This window comes from Oryctolagus cuniculus, chromosome 4 (assembly GCF_051225735.1).
Source record: "Oryctolagus cuniculus isolate XC-2025 breed Fujian yellow rabbit chromosome 4, ASM5122573v1, whole genome shotgun sequence".
NCBI classification, from domain to species: Eukaryota; Metazoa; Chordata; class Mammalia; order Lagomorpha; family Leporidae; genus Oryctolagus; species Oryctolagus cuniculus.
Genome location: NC_142870.1, coordinates 111,798,642 through 111,815,172, shown reverse-complemented (window position 1 = coordinate 111,815,172; position 16,531 = coordinate 111,798,642). Strand labels below are relative to the sequence as shown.

General features: G+C 37.9%; 1 protein-coding gene and 1 pseudogene across 6 annotated transcripts in view; one reads left to right on the top strand and one right to left on the bottom strand.

Annotated features, from left to right (window-relative positions):
* Positions 1-16,531, top strand: part of LOC108175368 (EGF-like and EMI domain-containing protein 1) — a 710,453-nt gene that overhangs the window by 287,326 nt on the left and 406,596 nt on the right. The window lies entirely within an intron of this gene.
* On the bottom strand, positions 13,441-14,002 carry LOC149127078 (DNA-directed RNA polymerases I, II, and III subunit RPABC4 pseudogene; annotated as a pseudogene).

Below are 16,531 nucleotides of genomic sequence, written 5' to 3'. Positions count from 1 at the left end.
TGGCCATTTGGGGAATGAACCTGCAACTGGAAAATCTCTTTCTCTCCATCTCTCCATATATTTCTGATGTTCTTTCAAATAAATAAATTTTTAAAAAAGACAAAAAAAATGCTAGGCTATCAGTTTCATTAAAAAAAAAAAATGCTTTGACCTGGCTCCTGGCTTCGGATCTGTGCAGTGCCGGCTGTAGTGGCCATTAGGGGAGTGAACCAATGGAAGGAAAACCTTTCTCTCTGTTTCTCTCTCATCGTCTATAATTCCATAGCAGCCATTAGGGGAGTGAACCAACGGAAGGAAGACCTTTCTCTCTGTTTCTCTCTCACCGTCTATAACTCTACCTGTCAAATAAAAAAAAAATTAAAAAAAATTAAAAACAATGTTTTGAATGATAAATATTAAATAAATAATAAACATAATTAACAATGCTGTATTTATGTTTGGCACTGCATTATCTTGTAGGAAGGTACTTTCAGACAGCATGGGGGAGTAGCAAGTGGTTAGCCTCGTGATTAAGATGACTCTATCCTACATCTGAAGTGCCAAAGTTCAGTTTCTGGCTCAGGATTGTGTCTCCAGTTTCTTAGCAGTGCTGACTTTAGGGGGCGGCAGTGACTGCTCAAAGAATTGGGTTCCTGTCGCTCACATGGGAGACGTGGATTATGTTTCCCACTCTTGGCTCTGGCCCGACTAAGCCTTAGGTGTTTTGTGGGTATTTGTGAAGTGAACCAGTGGATGGGAGAGTTCGTCTGTCTCTCGGATAAATTTTTTAAAGAAATTTAATTTTTTTGGAAAAATGAAATTAAAAGGTTAATTATTTTTGTTGCAAAACATTTTCAAGTCAAACACTATTTTTCATAACATACATTTTTCATGAGCTTTTTGTGGCCCTCTCATATGTTCTAGTTATTGACTTTCTTTCAAAAGACTTAGAGTGTATGAAGTGTGTGCAGTCAAAATTATAGTTTACTTGATTTGCTAATGTGGCAATAATGACCCTGTATTGATAAACTATTATAACACAGTTTCCAATGTTTAGATTTTCTTTTGGCTGACTCTGGTTTATGCTTTCTGTAAGGCATATTCTGAAGGTTATAGTAAAGTCTTTCATACAGCTATTATTATAGAGTCATTGTCTAACTTTATATGACACTAACTATGTATTGGAAGCTATTAATATAGAATGCTTGTCACCCTCTAATGAAATTCACACTTTGAAAGGAGAAAAAAATATCTGGAGAGAGTCCTAAGAAGAAAAAATATTAATACAGAGAGAAAACTAAGAATTATAGCCCAGTGTTCATAGTTCAAGCTAAATCTTGAATGATTTTATAAAAATAACAGGTATTGCTATAATAATTTATGGACTGGATTCTTTTTTTAAAATTTTTTATTCAGTAAATATAAATTTCGAAAGTACAGCTTATGGATTACATGGCTCCCCCCCCCCGCCCATAACTTCCCTCCCACTCACAGCCCTCCCATCTCCCGCTCCCTCTCCCATTCCATTCACATCAAGATTCATTTTCAATTATCTTTATGTACAGAAGATCAATTCAGTATATATTAAGTAAAGATTTCATCAGTTTGCACCCACACAGAAACACAAAGTGTAAAATACTGTTTCAGTACTAGTTATAGCATTACTTCACATTGGACAACACACTAAGGACAGATCCCACATGAGAAGTAAGTACACAGTGACTCCTGTTGTTGACTTAACAATTCGACACTCTTGTTTATGGTGTCAGTAATCTCCCTAGGCTCTAGTCATGAGTTGCCAAGGCTATGGAAGCCTTTTGAGTTCGCTGACTTTGATCTTATTCCGACAGCGTCATAGTCAAAGTGGAAGTTCTCTCCTCCCTTCAGAGAAAGGTACCTCCTTCTTTGATGGCCCCATTCTTTCCACTGGGATTTCACTTGCAGAGATCTTCCATTTAGGTCTTCCTTTTTTTTTTTTTGGTCAGAGTGTCTTGGCTTTCCATGCCTAAAATACTCTCATGGGCTCTTCAGCCAGATCCGAATGCCTTAAGGGATGATTCTGAGGCCAGAGTGCTGTTTAGGACATCTGCCATTCTATGAATCTGCTGTGTATCCCGCTTCCCATGTTGGATTGTTCTCTCCCTTTTTGATTCTATCAGCTAGTATTAGCAGACACTAGACTTGTTTGTGTGATCCCTTTGACTCTTAGACCTATCAGTGTGATCAATTGTGAACAGAAATTGATCACTTGGACTAGTGAGATGGCATTGGTACATGCCACCTTGATGGGATTGTATTGGGATCCCCTGGCACGATTCTAACTCCACCATTTGGGGCAAGTCCGATTGAGCATGTCCCAAATTGTACAACTCCTCCCTCTTTTATTCCCACTCTTATATTTAACAGGGATCATTTTTCAGTTAATATTTAAGCACCTAAGAATAATTGTGTGTTAATCACAGTGTTCAACCAATAGTACTAGAACAAAACAAAGAGAAAATACTAAAATGGATAAAGTATTACATTGTACATCAACAGTCAGGACAAGAGCTCATCAAGTCACTGTTTCTCATAGTTGGACTGGATTTTAAACTGGGCACTTCACATATATACAGCAACATTTCTAATGAGATAAAATTAATTTTCTCCTTTGTTAACAGACAGGATGGTTGAGAATCAGAAAGGTTAAGTGACTTGGGTATAGAGATGGAACATAAACACAGATGTGTCTTGTTTTAGACTGCACCTTTATATGTTATACATGAGTACTTAAAAAAACTCATGGAAAATGGAATTAGAAGATAAGTTTAGTTTGGTGTAAAAATAATTTTGAATTATGCATTTCCATGAAATATTTGACCTTATTATGTATACATAGATTTCAAAATGTTTTGCACCAAAATAAACTTGGTTTTTACCTACTTTGTCCCATGATCTTTTTGGAACACTCTTATGTGCCACTACCACACTTACTTATAGGAGCATAAAATATTAGAATTTGATCACTAGCTACAAAGATAAATAATATTTATATGAAGTTAGATTGGTTATTCGGTACTTTCAACTTTAGAATATTGAAAATACATTTCAGTGACCTTGAGAGATCTAAATTTAATGCATAGAAGAAGTTCTTGATCTTCAAGGTGCAAGTAACGAAAGAATCACAAAAGGGGCTATGTGGACTCTGAAGAGTGAGTGGTCAAAACTAGCTTTTTAATTGTATGGGTCAAATCCCATAAGAACAGAAGAATCTGCACATGTATTTCCTTTCAGAGATTTTTATTTTCCTTATAAACACCTTGATGTGAAGTATTTTATACCTATTGTACTCGATAACTAATATTCCACATGCACTTCTCATCTCTTTGGTACAAAGCCCTAGATCTTTAAATAGTTCATGTAAGTTGATATTATTGTTTTTCACATATAGCATTTTTGTACATTCTTATTGAATGAGACACATGGTCTTCTTTCATTTCTTAAGCTACATGGAAATTTCTTCCAGTGCTATACCTTAATTTATCTACTTAGTGAAATTCTATTGAGTATTTAAATTTTCCCTGTTTTGGCTACTATGAGTGAGTGTTTATTGGAGTTTTTTAAAGGTAGCAAGGGTGCTAGAGAGATGTATGTTGATTTTCATTGAAAAAAAGTCCTCAAAGTAGAATTATTATATCAAAAGATACTATTTCTTAACTCTTGCTAAATATTTTCAGATATTTTTAAAGGAAAAATAACTTTAATGACTTAAGCATTTTATAGATTATAGATTCCAAACTCCAGTTTTGAATAAATGAACTTTTCCTTGTTTGCCAAACTGGTAAAAACAGGTAAATATAACCAATCAGGTTATACTCAGATGGCGATAGGGTAACAACAACTTGGAAGACATGGATACCATATAAAGGGTGTGTCGCTCCCCCTCTTCGTGGAGGAGCAACACTGAACCCTGCGCTGTTCTTTTTGTCTGCTCGGCCCTCCCCGGGTTTGCTGCTGGTTCTTCCCGGGTTGGCTACTATCCCTTCCACCTCCGTGGAAGGGCAGTTCCCCCTGGCCACATTCCCCACTTCCGCAGGGGAGCGGCACACCGCCGGCCGGCTCTTCTCGGGGGCTGCACAGGTGTTCCCTTAGATGTTCCCCTTAGATGTTCCCCATAGATGTTCCCGGTGCATGCCGTCTCTCTCCTCCTTTATAGTCCTCCTCCGCCAATCCCAACTCGGCTGCCCACACGCCGAGTACGCTGCTCTCCTCCAATCAGGAGCAAGTCCTACAGTTTATTAGCTGAACTGGAGGCAGCTGTGCGGAAGCTGTTTACTTCTCTCCCAGCGCCATATTGTGGGAGAGCAGATGCATAGAATAAGTCTTAATTCCAGTAACTCAGTCTAGTCCGGTTTGCTCCCCACAAGGGTGAAATGACCTCTACTGTACTGGGCATTGCTGTTGCTTTGTGAACTTTAGATTTTATGGAGGCTTTAGAAATGCAGGTTTTGTGTGAAATCTTACAACTGGTCTTCATTGTCAGGACATTTGAAATCTTATTGAACACTATGTGGGCAAAATATACATAAACACACACACACACACACACACATTAAACAGCTTAGAGATCCTGTTGGCTGATCCAGCCCTTGGGCAATTCTCTAATTGGTGATCTGTGAGATATATTTTCTGCCTCCCAAAGCTCCACTTTGAGTTTTACCATTTTTATTTTGTCTTGTCAGTATATGTGTATTTGTCAGGGGTCTCCAGAGAAATAGAACCAGTAGGAGATACACACACACTTACACACACACACACGGAAATTTATTATGAGGAATTGTGTCATGTGATTATTAAGGTTGAAGAGGAGTTCTATGATCTGCTAGCTGCAAGCTGGAGACCCAGAAAAGCTGGTGATATAATTCACTAAACATCCAAAGTCCTGAGAATCACAGGAGCTGAAGGTGTGAATTACAGTCTAAAAGTCAAAGAGGATGAGCTGAGATGTTGCTGTTCAGGCAAGCAGGTAGAAAGCCAAAAAAAATTCCTCCTCCCTCTGCTTTCTGTTCTTTTCAGCTCTGAATCGTTTGGATGATGTTGCCCACTTTCAGGAATGCAGTCTACTTCGTTCTGCAATTTAAGAGCCAGTCTCATCTTGAAACACTTTCATAGACACACCTAAAGATAATGACTAATAATAATTTGGCTAGCACCCCATGGCTAGTCAAATTAACACCTACAATTAATCATCACAATTCCATTCCTTGTCACCTTGGCACGTATCACATCTCCGTAAACCATACTTAACCTCCAAATAATGACAATAACAAAGTCATAATCCTGCCTAACATGATACAGTTATCCTGCATGCAACCAAAAATGCACTAACTCCTTCCCTGAAAGAGGAAGTGAAATCCTTAGTGATGTTTATTTACTCTTCTCCTTGATATCCTATAACTTAAAAGCTAAGGTATACAATTAACAATACTGTAAGACCATGCAATGAAAATCCATAACACATTGCCTAAGAAAATAAGAGAGGAATAGATAAATAGATAGATAGATAGACAGACATTCATACAGACAGATATTTTACATAAAAGTATTCATAGCAAAATAAGGAAGAAATACTCATGACAGTTACATACCTGATATTTATAACTATTTTCCAAAATTCATACTGGATTTTTTTTGCCTTCAGCAATCAACTTGGTGGGGTGGCCCAAGCCTCCTTTTTTGCAGAATGTTAACCATTACTAATTTTTCCTGGATTGAGTTGCTGTAGTTTTCCATTGATATTAATAACTGAGCAAGATCTATTAAGCCACCCTAATGGATCTCCTGTGTTCTCGATATATCCTTCCTTCCCTCCATTGTGGAGTAGCAGTCCAATTGCTAGTCCTTGGTAGTCAAAATCAGTCTTCCTTGTTAATACTGTAACTCCCTTTTTTTCCTGTACATGCAAAGGTGTGGGAGTCAATCTTAAGTTAACAGTTCAATGGAGTCATTGTGTTTCTCCTCATGGAAACATTTCTTCCTCTGGAAGTAAGACCTCCAGCGCAACAGTGCATAATGTTGCAGAAACAGAAAGCAACACACACACATGCACACATGCATATATGTATTTATATACATAAGGATATCTATCATAGTGTGTTTTAATTAAATATACTTATTGTATGGTCTCCTTTTGCTTTCTTCTTTTATATATTGTGATTCAGATGTTTTTGTTTTCATATCTGTGCTCATCCATCTTGCCTCTGATGGTCTTAATATAGTTCATTTCTTCAAAAATCAGGAATTTATCTCTTCTCCACAGCTGGAGAGGAACTGCACTTTTTCCTCTGGTTTTTAATAAAATGTGTAACAAACTCGAGTTCAACACAGTGCGTAGTATGAGGAATGACTCTCAGGTCGTTTCTTCTATGCTGATACCACGTTGGTCCAACACTAGTTATTAAATAGTAACTTATTTATCTACTATTAGAGACTCATACAGTCATTTGGATTGATTTTAACAATCTTAATTATAAGTCATTCTGGTTTTATAGGCTTTTATCTTTTTTCTTGTATAATTACTGATTTGTGAGTTTGATGTCTGATATAATAAAGCTTAGAGCTATATCACATTGCTGTATTATTTAGACAAGATAATTCCTTTGTGTCCTCTGCTGTCTTTCTTTGCCTCCCTGCCAAAGAGTCACCTTCTAAAGCTAACAGGATGGGCAAGGAGAATTAAATGGTACCAGTTGAAAATTAATAACATGTTATTTGGAATATCATATGTTATACCAACACAATAGTATGATGGGTCATTTTTGTTAACTATTTTATGAATCTGTGATATTAGGAAATGAAATAGATGGTCTCTAAGTCTTTTTAATTGTGCTGAAATTCTTTTTTTTTCCCCTCTGGAAAACCAAGTGGAATCATTTGGATGAACCCCTGGTATCTGACAAAATATTTTCCTTGTGTAGTGAAGATCATCTCAGATGTAGCCTCCTCTGGGGAACCTTCCCTAACTGCCCCACAACCCCTTAAAGCCCAGATATCCTACAGCCTCTGCCCTCTTCTTCTTTTTGTACCCTTTGTGCCCTGTACATATGACTGCAGAGGCCCTGGAGCACATTATAAGAAGAAAAATTTGTGAAGTGAGGAAAGTCCATACAAGGCCCGTGGAGTGACTTCACTATGAACAGTGTCCTCCTCTGAACATGAAAGCAAGAATAAGTTTCCAAACCCACAAAGTTTAGGTTCTGGCATCACTAGAATCTGCTTGGGCTGCATTCAGGAGACAGCTTCATCCTGGCCATGGCTCAGATGTTTGAGGTTGGAGTGAAAGCTAAAATGAGAACTGGCATGCCTGATAACCACAGCGACAAAAAGAACATATGGGGGATTCTTCGAATTCTCTTCCTAGTCCAAGATGCACAGCAGACCTGTACATAGATATAGAATTAGAAACTTTGAATATTTTCAGTCTCTGTACAGAAAACCATAGAGAATATCCTGAAGTTTAAAGCTTAAAGTTATTGCATCTTCACATTGTAATTTATTGCTTACTGCCAGTGATAAACTGGTTATTCTTGTTACAAGAATATGCCGTGCTGAGACTCTGGGAATTATATTCATCTAGACAATGATAATATATAACATAGCAAATGGAAATGAAATTTTCTCATCTTACATGTTTTCTGATTACATCTTAAAGGAGAACATTTTGATAAATATATCTTAGATGAAGTTGGGGATATTTTACAACAGTAAACCATCCTTGCATAGCCGGGTTGTACTCCATTAATTCTCAGAGCTCGGGGCGAGGCTGACAATTCATAAATGGTAAATCCAGAGAGTTATGAAGATATTAAATCTCACATCTGGTGAGAAAATGTGTTATTTCACTGTGTTGATTGATGGACACATTCCCATTACAGTGCAATTTGGGAAATCGCACTGTTAATTGCTAGGGTTTTAGCAAAGCTCTGTAGTTCAATTCCAATTACTTTAGTTTCGAAAAACAGAACAGCTGGATGGTGAAATTGCCCAGAGCTACCACCTAGGGAGGGCATAAGCCAGCAACACGACCTCTGCTGTTCCTGCCTTGGATTTTCTGCAGAGCTGTTAGTTTGTGAAAGTGGAAGGCTCCAGGCATAGGAGGTCTCCTTGCCACGTGCTTTCTTCTGACACTGAGCGCGCACCCCTGCTCACTGCTCAGGTGATCTGGTGCCCTCCATTATTACTCATTGGTTTCCTTCTTCACTGGGGAGAGATGGAAAAAATAAATCTCATCACATCTTGATCTCCTTAACGCAAGGTGATCTGCTTTCTTGCTTTAGAGCCAAGTGGAGTTTTAAACCTTCACTGGGATTTCTTTTGCTGTCACATTGATCTTTGGGGCACACAGACCTTCTGTCTGTGGGAACAAGTATATGCTTCCACATGCAATCTCCCTGTCTCTGACTAAATCTAGAAAGAACAACTCCAGTTGCTGTTTGAAAATTATCTGGTGTCAGTAGCTACATATAATCACACTGGGTGATTCGGCTACCAACTCCCCATTTTTACCCCAGGTCACTGACTGGTTGAGCTGAGTAAGTTTCCCAGTGTTTTCTATGGATAATAATGCTGAAGCCCCCTGACAGCAGCAGACTCTTGTTTGGTATAGCTCTGAATACACGAGTTAAATGGGCTTTCTTCAGTTGTTTCAGGGTTTAGGAGCCTTAATAAATTGATAGTCTTAACACTTCAAATGAAGTCTCCAGCAGGATCAAACTGGAGAAAGAGCTTGAAGGAGAAATGTTTGTGAAAAGAAGCAATGGGTAATTATGTAGGTGGGAAATTTAGAGAAAAGAGTTCTTGTCTTTATAAACTGTCTTCTTAATATGCAGCATATATTTTGATATTGTAAATTCAGCCTAAGGATTTCTAGGTTTCTTAAGTCAATGATTTTAAAATATGTGTTAAAGATATTTTGACAGGACAGGATACTACAGCTGGGCAAGGGACTGAGTTCAAGAAAAGGGACTTTCCCTGTAAGGCATTTGCCACAAGCAGTTCAGCTCTGGCCCCAGGAATGCATCATAATAAGCTAAGAAAATACCTGCTCTGGCTCCCATTACTCTTTAAGGAAATATTTTTTTTGGGGTCTTATTCTCCTTCTTTCTATAAGTACATTATCAGCATGATGACTAGAAGTCTTTAAGGTCAAGGTCGTATACTGACATGGCTACTAATACCTCCTGTAACTCTCAAGAAAGTCCAGGTTGGATGATATCTTATATGTCTTCTAAACCATTTACAGTACTCAACTGTAGAGGAAATCTGGTAAGTGCAATTTTCTCAATCTCCCTACATTGACCGTCTCATTAACTTTTGTAAATTGATGCCCTGGAGAATAACTCATCCCTCAGTGAAGCTATACGTAAAACTCCCATATCATAGGCAAGTCCGTATGAAGGGAATCTTAAAACAAGCTACCAAAAATACCTTTGGCAAATGCAGGGGCTTGGCTTACTTTCATAAACCTTAATTGTTTTTCGTTGTCATCACTACTTGTGTGGTATTTTGCAGCAATGGTAAATCTCTCACTTCTGAAATCTATGAAATAACCACGTTTTCAAGCTATTGTTATATGGACTGTAACATTTCTTCCTACATTTGACAAGCCTATCAATTTTATTCTCTTTTAGGTCCACTTTTCCATCTTCTTCTTCCGGTGGCTCTGTCCTGTAACTTTCCCTGCTTACCTCAGGCTCATCTGTTTTCTGAAGCCTGGGCAAGGTCCTTGGGACAAGGTGTGTCTGATGAGGAACAGAGGTAGGATTATTTATGTGGAACTTTTCTAGCAAAGCTGAATAATGAGAATTCATTACTGATGTGTATTTTCATCCTTAGAGAGCTTGACTCTTCACTACATTGTGAAGACCAAAGCCATTTTTGCCAGATTTTATTATGCTTGTTTTACTTCATGTGCTGACATTTTCTTCATGAAAATTCATTTACCAGAAAAGGGCTAGTTATCTAGACTTTAGTGAATATGCAAACCTGTCCAGAAAGCCTCTGAAGCTCTGCTTTGTTCTCTCCCTTCCCAGAACTGCTATTGCACTGAAAATTGAATTTTTTTTCATAATTTACCTGGTTCTAGTTCTATAATCATTTCCCAAGTATGATTTATTTCGTCCTGGCTATGTTTCTTTTTTCCAAGATAAGTATACCTTTATTTTTAAAAGATTTTTATTTAATGAATACAGATTTTCATATGTACAGCTTTTAGGGATATAGTGTTTCTTCTCTCATTCCCGCCCTCCCATCCCCACTTCCATCCTACCTCCCACTCCCTCTCCCATTCCATTTTCCATTAAGATTCATTTTTAATTGACTTTATGTACAGAAGACCAACTATATACTAAGTAGAGATTTCAACAATTTGCATCCACACAGACATACAAAGTTTAAAGTACAGTTTAAAGACAAGTTTTACCATTAATTCTCACAGTACAACTCATTATGGACAGAGGTCCAACTTGGAGAGCAAGTACACAGTGGCTCCTGTTGTTGATTTAACAACTTACTCTTATTTATGACGTCAGTGATCACCTGAGGCTCTTGACATGATATTCCAAGGCTATGGAAGCCTTTTGAGTTCCCAACTCCATCAGTTTTTAGACAGGTCCATATGCAATGTGGAAGTTCTCTCCTTCCTTCAGAGAAAAGTACATCCTTCTTTGATGGCTCCTTCTTTCCACTGGGGTCTCACTCACAGAGATCCTTCAAGATGAACCATTTTTGCCACTATGTCTTGGCTTTCCATGCCTGAAATGTTCTCATGGTGTTTTCAGTCAGGCCTTAGGGGCTGATTCTGAGGTCAGAGCGCTATTTAGGTGTTTGTTATTCTATGAGTATGCTGTGTGGACTGCCTCCCATGTTGGAACTTTCTCTCCTTTGTAATTCTACCTATTATTATTATCAGGTACTTTGTGGGGAGCAACTCAGACTAGACTAAGTTACTCGAATTAAGACTTATTCTATGCATCTGCTCTCCCACAGTATGGTGCTGGGAGAGGAGTAAACAGCTTCTACACAGCTGCCTCCAGTTCAACCAATAAGCTGCAGGAGCTGCTTCTGATTGGAGGAGAGCAGCGTACTCGGCGTGTGGGTAGCAGAGTTGGGATTGGTGGAAGAGGACTATAAAGGAGGAGAGAGACAACATGCACCAGGAACACCTGAGGAACATCTGAGCAGCCCCCAAGAGAGCCGGCCGGCGGTGTGCCGCTCCCCCGCGGAAGTGGGGAAAGTGGCAGGGGGAACCGCCCTTCCACGGAGGTGGAAGGGTCGGTAGCCAACCCGGGAAGAACCAGCAGCAAACCCGGGGAGGGCCGAGCAGACAAAAGAACAGCGCAGGGTCCTGTGTCGTTCCTCCGCGAAGAGGGGGAGCGACAGTACTTGGTCTCATTTATGTGATCCCTTTGACTTATGTTCTATCTATATGATCAACTCCATACTTAATATGATCATTTTATCACATAAGATAGGATTGGTGCCACCCAGCTAAATGGGATTTGGAGCCCCATGACAAGTTTTTAACTTCACCCTTAGGGGTAACTCTATGTTAAGTAAGGAGTTCAACCAATGGTATTAAGTAGAGAAGAAAAAAAGAATAACAATAAATAAAATGAAATGATAAACTGTTCCTCAGCAGTCAAGACAAGGACTGTTCAAGTAATTGCTTGGGTGGTGAGAGGCCCGAATAGAGTTCCAAGCTCCTGGCTTCAACCTGGCCCAGTCCTCTCTGTTGTGGCCACTTGGGGAGTGAAACAGTGGATGAAAGAGCAATTGATCTCTGTCTCTCCCTCTCTAACTCTGCCTTTTAAATAAGTAAAAAGAAAAGATGTTTATAATGAAAGCATAATCTCCCAGTTAAATACAGAAATTCTAAAGAACGTTGACCATCAGCAAAAACCCAGTTGACTGGATCTTTCATGTTAATTAGTAAACCTTGGATTTTCAGAAGATCCTAAGACAGTAGCTTGAGGAGGTTATTGCTTAAATTAACTGATTGAGGACAGGCATCAATTTAATTAGCAAGAATCTATTTTGGTTAAATTCTTGTTCTAGTATTCTTATCCCATTTGACAGACATAAGAAGGAATTGTAATTCTATAATAATATATATTAAGGAAATAATAGACTTTAATATTTTATACATCCTGTTTGTAGAATTCGTCTCTCTTTAATTTGTTGTAAGGAGATGTTAATTGTACTTTCTGAATCCTGATGATGACAATAGCTAGTACTTTGAGTGTCACCTATTTGTCAAAGTATTTTTTATGTTTTAATCACAAAAACACCATAAAAAAGTTGTTATTGCCATTTTACTATAAGGAAGAAATGAGTATCAGCACAGATTAAGTAATAATTTTGAGAGAAAATCATAGCTAATGAGTACAAGAGCTAGGATTTGATCCCAGTCTGCCTTCAAAACTCTCACTGTTGAAAACCATGGAGCTGGAGTGAACTGGTGATCATCTTGGCACATACTGTCATATTTCACACAAAGAAACAGAGGCTCAGCATGATAAGGGTGCAGGTCTCTGAACCTTGGTTTAGTGTATTATAATTGCATTTCCTTTTCTTTCTGCATGTTATTAGTTAAAGAACACTTCCAATCTCAAAGGTTTGAGACTGAAGACATGCTACAAATAGCAACCTTCCTGTAGATTGTGTGTGTGTGTGTGTGTGTGTGTGTGTAGGTTTCCAAGGAATTTAGTTTAAACAGACTTCCACAGGGTTCTAAGAATCTGCATTTTTAAAAATGATTTTTCTTATTTATTTGAGAGGTAGAGTTACATACAGAGAGGGAGAGACAGAGAAAGGTCTTCCACCTGCTGGTTCATTTCCCAAATGGCTGCAATGGCCAGAGCTGAACTGATATGAAGCCAGGAGCCGGGAACCAGGAACATTCTGTAGGTCACTTCTGTGGGTAGAGGGACCCAAGTACTTGGGCCATCTTCCACTGCCTTCCCAGACCATAAGCAGAAAGTTGCATCAGAAAAGGAGCAGTTAGGACATGAACCGGCACCCACATGGGATGCCAGCTCCACAGGCAAAGGCTAAGCCCAGACACCACAGCGCTGGCCCAGAATCTGCATTTTTAACAAAGAGTCCATATGACTTTAAGATTTAATTATAAGTACAAGCTGATCTTCTGTATATTAAGATAATCGAAAATGAATCTTGATGTGAATGGAAGGGGAGAGGGAGTGGGAAAGGGGAGGGTTGTGGGTGGGAGGGACGGTATGGGGGGGAAGCCATTGTAACACATGAGTCGTACTTTGGAAATTTATATTCATTAAATAAAAGATTAAAAAAAAAAGATTTAATTATAAGTACAATTTGAGAAAGCAAATTTAACCTTCATTGTGTAATCTAACAGATTACATAAATGCTTAAATTAAATTATAAAGCATGTAATTAAACAAGCAATTTCTTTATGTTATAGATATCTAAAAGCAATAAGGTTTTAAAAATGAAATCATATGTATGCAGTTGTAGTCAGTAAGTATGCTAAACTAAAAGCTATACAATGAAGAATATTGACAGCAAATCAGGTACAAATGAAGGTATTCCTCTGAGTTTTCATGTTTTATGAAGTATCAAAAACCACCAATCCAATAGTTCTTTTATTGTACATTATTCTGTATTCACATTCTCTGCATATGATTGGATCTCTGGAGTTTATTTCATTTTATGTATGACATAATCCACAATTATATATTATTGCCTGCTGCTTTGGGAGTTGAACATCCTTCTGAGTGTCCATTGGTAGTTCTGTGCAGCACCAAGAAACTTCACGCTTCCAAACAGAACTAGTGTGGTGCTGTGTCCCCTCCTGTGATTTCTGAGACAAAGTTATCAAGTTATGTCCCTAAACAAAGGAATCCGTGGCTCTAAATATTCAAATAAATGACTAATATTTTTAGCATTAGGTAAACATTTTTAACATGTTGCTAATTCATCCCCAGCCTGCTCTGTGCAAGTTATCGTTTGACAGAATTTAATGCTTACGCTATGGTAGGTAGAAGAGATTCATAACTAAACGTGTTCAAATTTGCATGACCAGAACTGCAACTATATCCACCGTAACGGTGAATGCATGGTTTCTGCAAAAGATACAGTAGGCAAACAACCTTTAACAAAATGTGCTACTGCAATGTGTGTTTGTGTTTTTTCTCTTTTCTTCTCCTTTTTAACTGATACATCCAAAGCTAAGAAGCTGTATAAATTATTTTGAATATCGGAGATGAATTAGCCTGTGGTTTCTTATCCTATTCCTTCTCGAAGATTCTCACAAAAGTTCTATTTAAAAGAGAGAAGTGGATTCATTCTTAGGTGTCTTAAACAGCACTCAAGAAGAACAAAGGATACTAAAATAGGCCATGGGAATAGACAAATGGGTTCCTTACTGCAGAACTTCCCAGAGAGTTTTTACTGCATTTATATAGATTGAGTCATAATGGGATAAGAATTGTGTTGTAGTAATTATCATGCATTTGCTGTGACCCTGCAAATCTAATGATGTATTAATCAATTCATTGAAAAAATAAAAAACAGAGACCCATTAAGCATTTTCAAAAAATAACTTGACCATATAATATCATTAATACAGATCACTTACAGGTATCTTTTTTTTAAATGGATTTTTACTTTCTCAGCATGTCTTTTTTTAAAAATTTATTTATTTACTTGAAAGAGTTACACAGAGAGAGAAGGAGAGGCAGAGAGAGAGAGAGAGAGAGAGAGAGTGTGTGTGTTCTTTCATCTTCTGGTTTACTCACCAGTTGACCGTAATGGCTAGAGCTGTGCCAATCTGAAGCCAAGAGCTAGGAGCTTCTTCTGGGTCTCCCATGTGGGTGCAGGAGCCCAAGGACTTGGGCCATCTTCTATTGCTTTCCCAAGCTATAGCAGAGAGCTGGATTGGAAGTGGAGCAGCAAGGACTCGAACCGTTGCCCACATGGGATACCCGCACTGCAGGTGGCGACTTTACCTGCTATGCCACAGCGCTGGCCTGCAACTTTTGCAGTGATCATTCCAAGGAATGTATTTTGGGAAATATGATCTAACTTACTGTTATCTCTCTGTTCTGTTATGTTTTACACAAATACAGCTTTTCCTCAAATAATTTCTCATTGTTTGAAAATAATGTCACTTGGTCGTGAGTCTAGGAAGTAGGAGAGCTTGTACCCACTAGGATTCTGATGCAGTTGCTCTGGGAGTCCAGACTTTCTTGTCAGGTAAATTTTATTATCTTCAATTGCTTGTTTAAATATTTTAAAGATAAAATCCATGCTTTCCATTTCATAATGTTTTGAGTATTAAATCTAGGTAATTTACTGTACAAACTAGAGAGTATGTGATAGCAATATAAGATAGTATCAATATTATTATCATTATTATGTGACTAAGATCACTTCCATATAATTCCTTATAAGTGTTGGAAAGAGTTGATGGCAACTTATAAACATTGCTAAAAACAATTTGAAACAAAGGACAATAGATTATCTGAATTTAATGTGAGTTTCTGCTAGTAGTTTCTTTGACCATCTCTTGAAAAGAACCCTCTTCATGTGTTTATATGGGTTAGATAGCTTTAATTTGTTTTTTCTTATTTGCTCTCAGCTACCATTCCCATGGGAGGTTTTTTTTTTGTCTTATAATTTATTTTAAGTGAGATTGCAAAACTGTTTTAGTTTAATGCATTTTTCTTCAAGTTTCCTGTAAGTGGCATTTATGAGCAATTTTAGATTCATTTTGTTATAATGGCATTTTAAAAAGATTATCCTCAGGCATTATGGTGGCTTTAGAATAAATCTAGCTAAAAATTTCATCTTTGGTGTGAAAAAGAAAACCCCTAAATGACTTTAAACATAGTCCATCTTTCAGAGACCTTTCTGTTTGGAAACAACTTTGTCTCCTGAGTATATGGAACAACAATAATTCGTGGCATTTATTCAGCATTGTGTATTTGCAAAGCCATTTGCAATCATCAATTCATTTAACCACCCACAGTCCTAGCAATGAGAGGCAAACTTGACCTCCCCACTACTTGAGCTGGTATTGGTGCCCCAAATTGCCTTTTGTGTTCACATCATGGAGCCTTGCTTTGATTAAAACTCACCCTTAGAACAAATGGAAGGCTGAACATAATCTACTTCCCTCTACTTCCTTGTTCTTTATTTGTTCATAAGTGGAATAATCTATTGCCATTTCAGAGGGAGCTATCTGTATCCCCATTCCTCCTTAGAGGTGATTTGCCTGTATAAATATGATGGCAAGCTGTTGTGGTAAGATCCTTTTAGGGAACTCTTTGTACTCACCCTTCAAGGTCCAACTCAGATGTTATTTTATAACTGAAATGTTCCATAAAACTTCTCCTTCTGTCTTCCCATGATTTAATTAATTTCTTCCTCCTGTGTTCTCACAGAATTTTATACATACTTCTGTTACAGCTCTTGCCACAACTTGGTGTAGCTCTAAGTCTAGACTTGTAACCATGTCTTATTTATTCATTTTTTT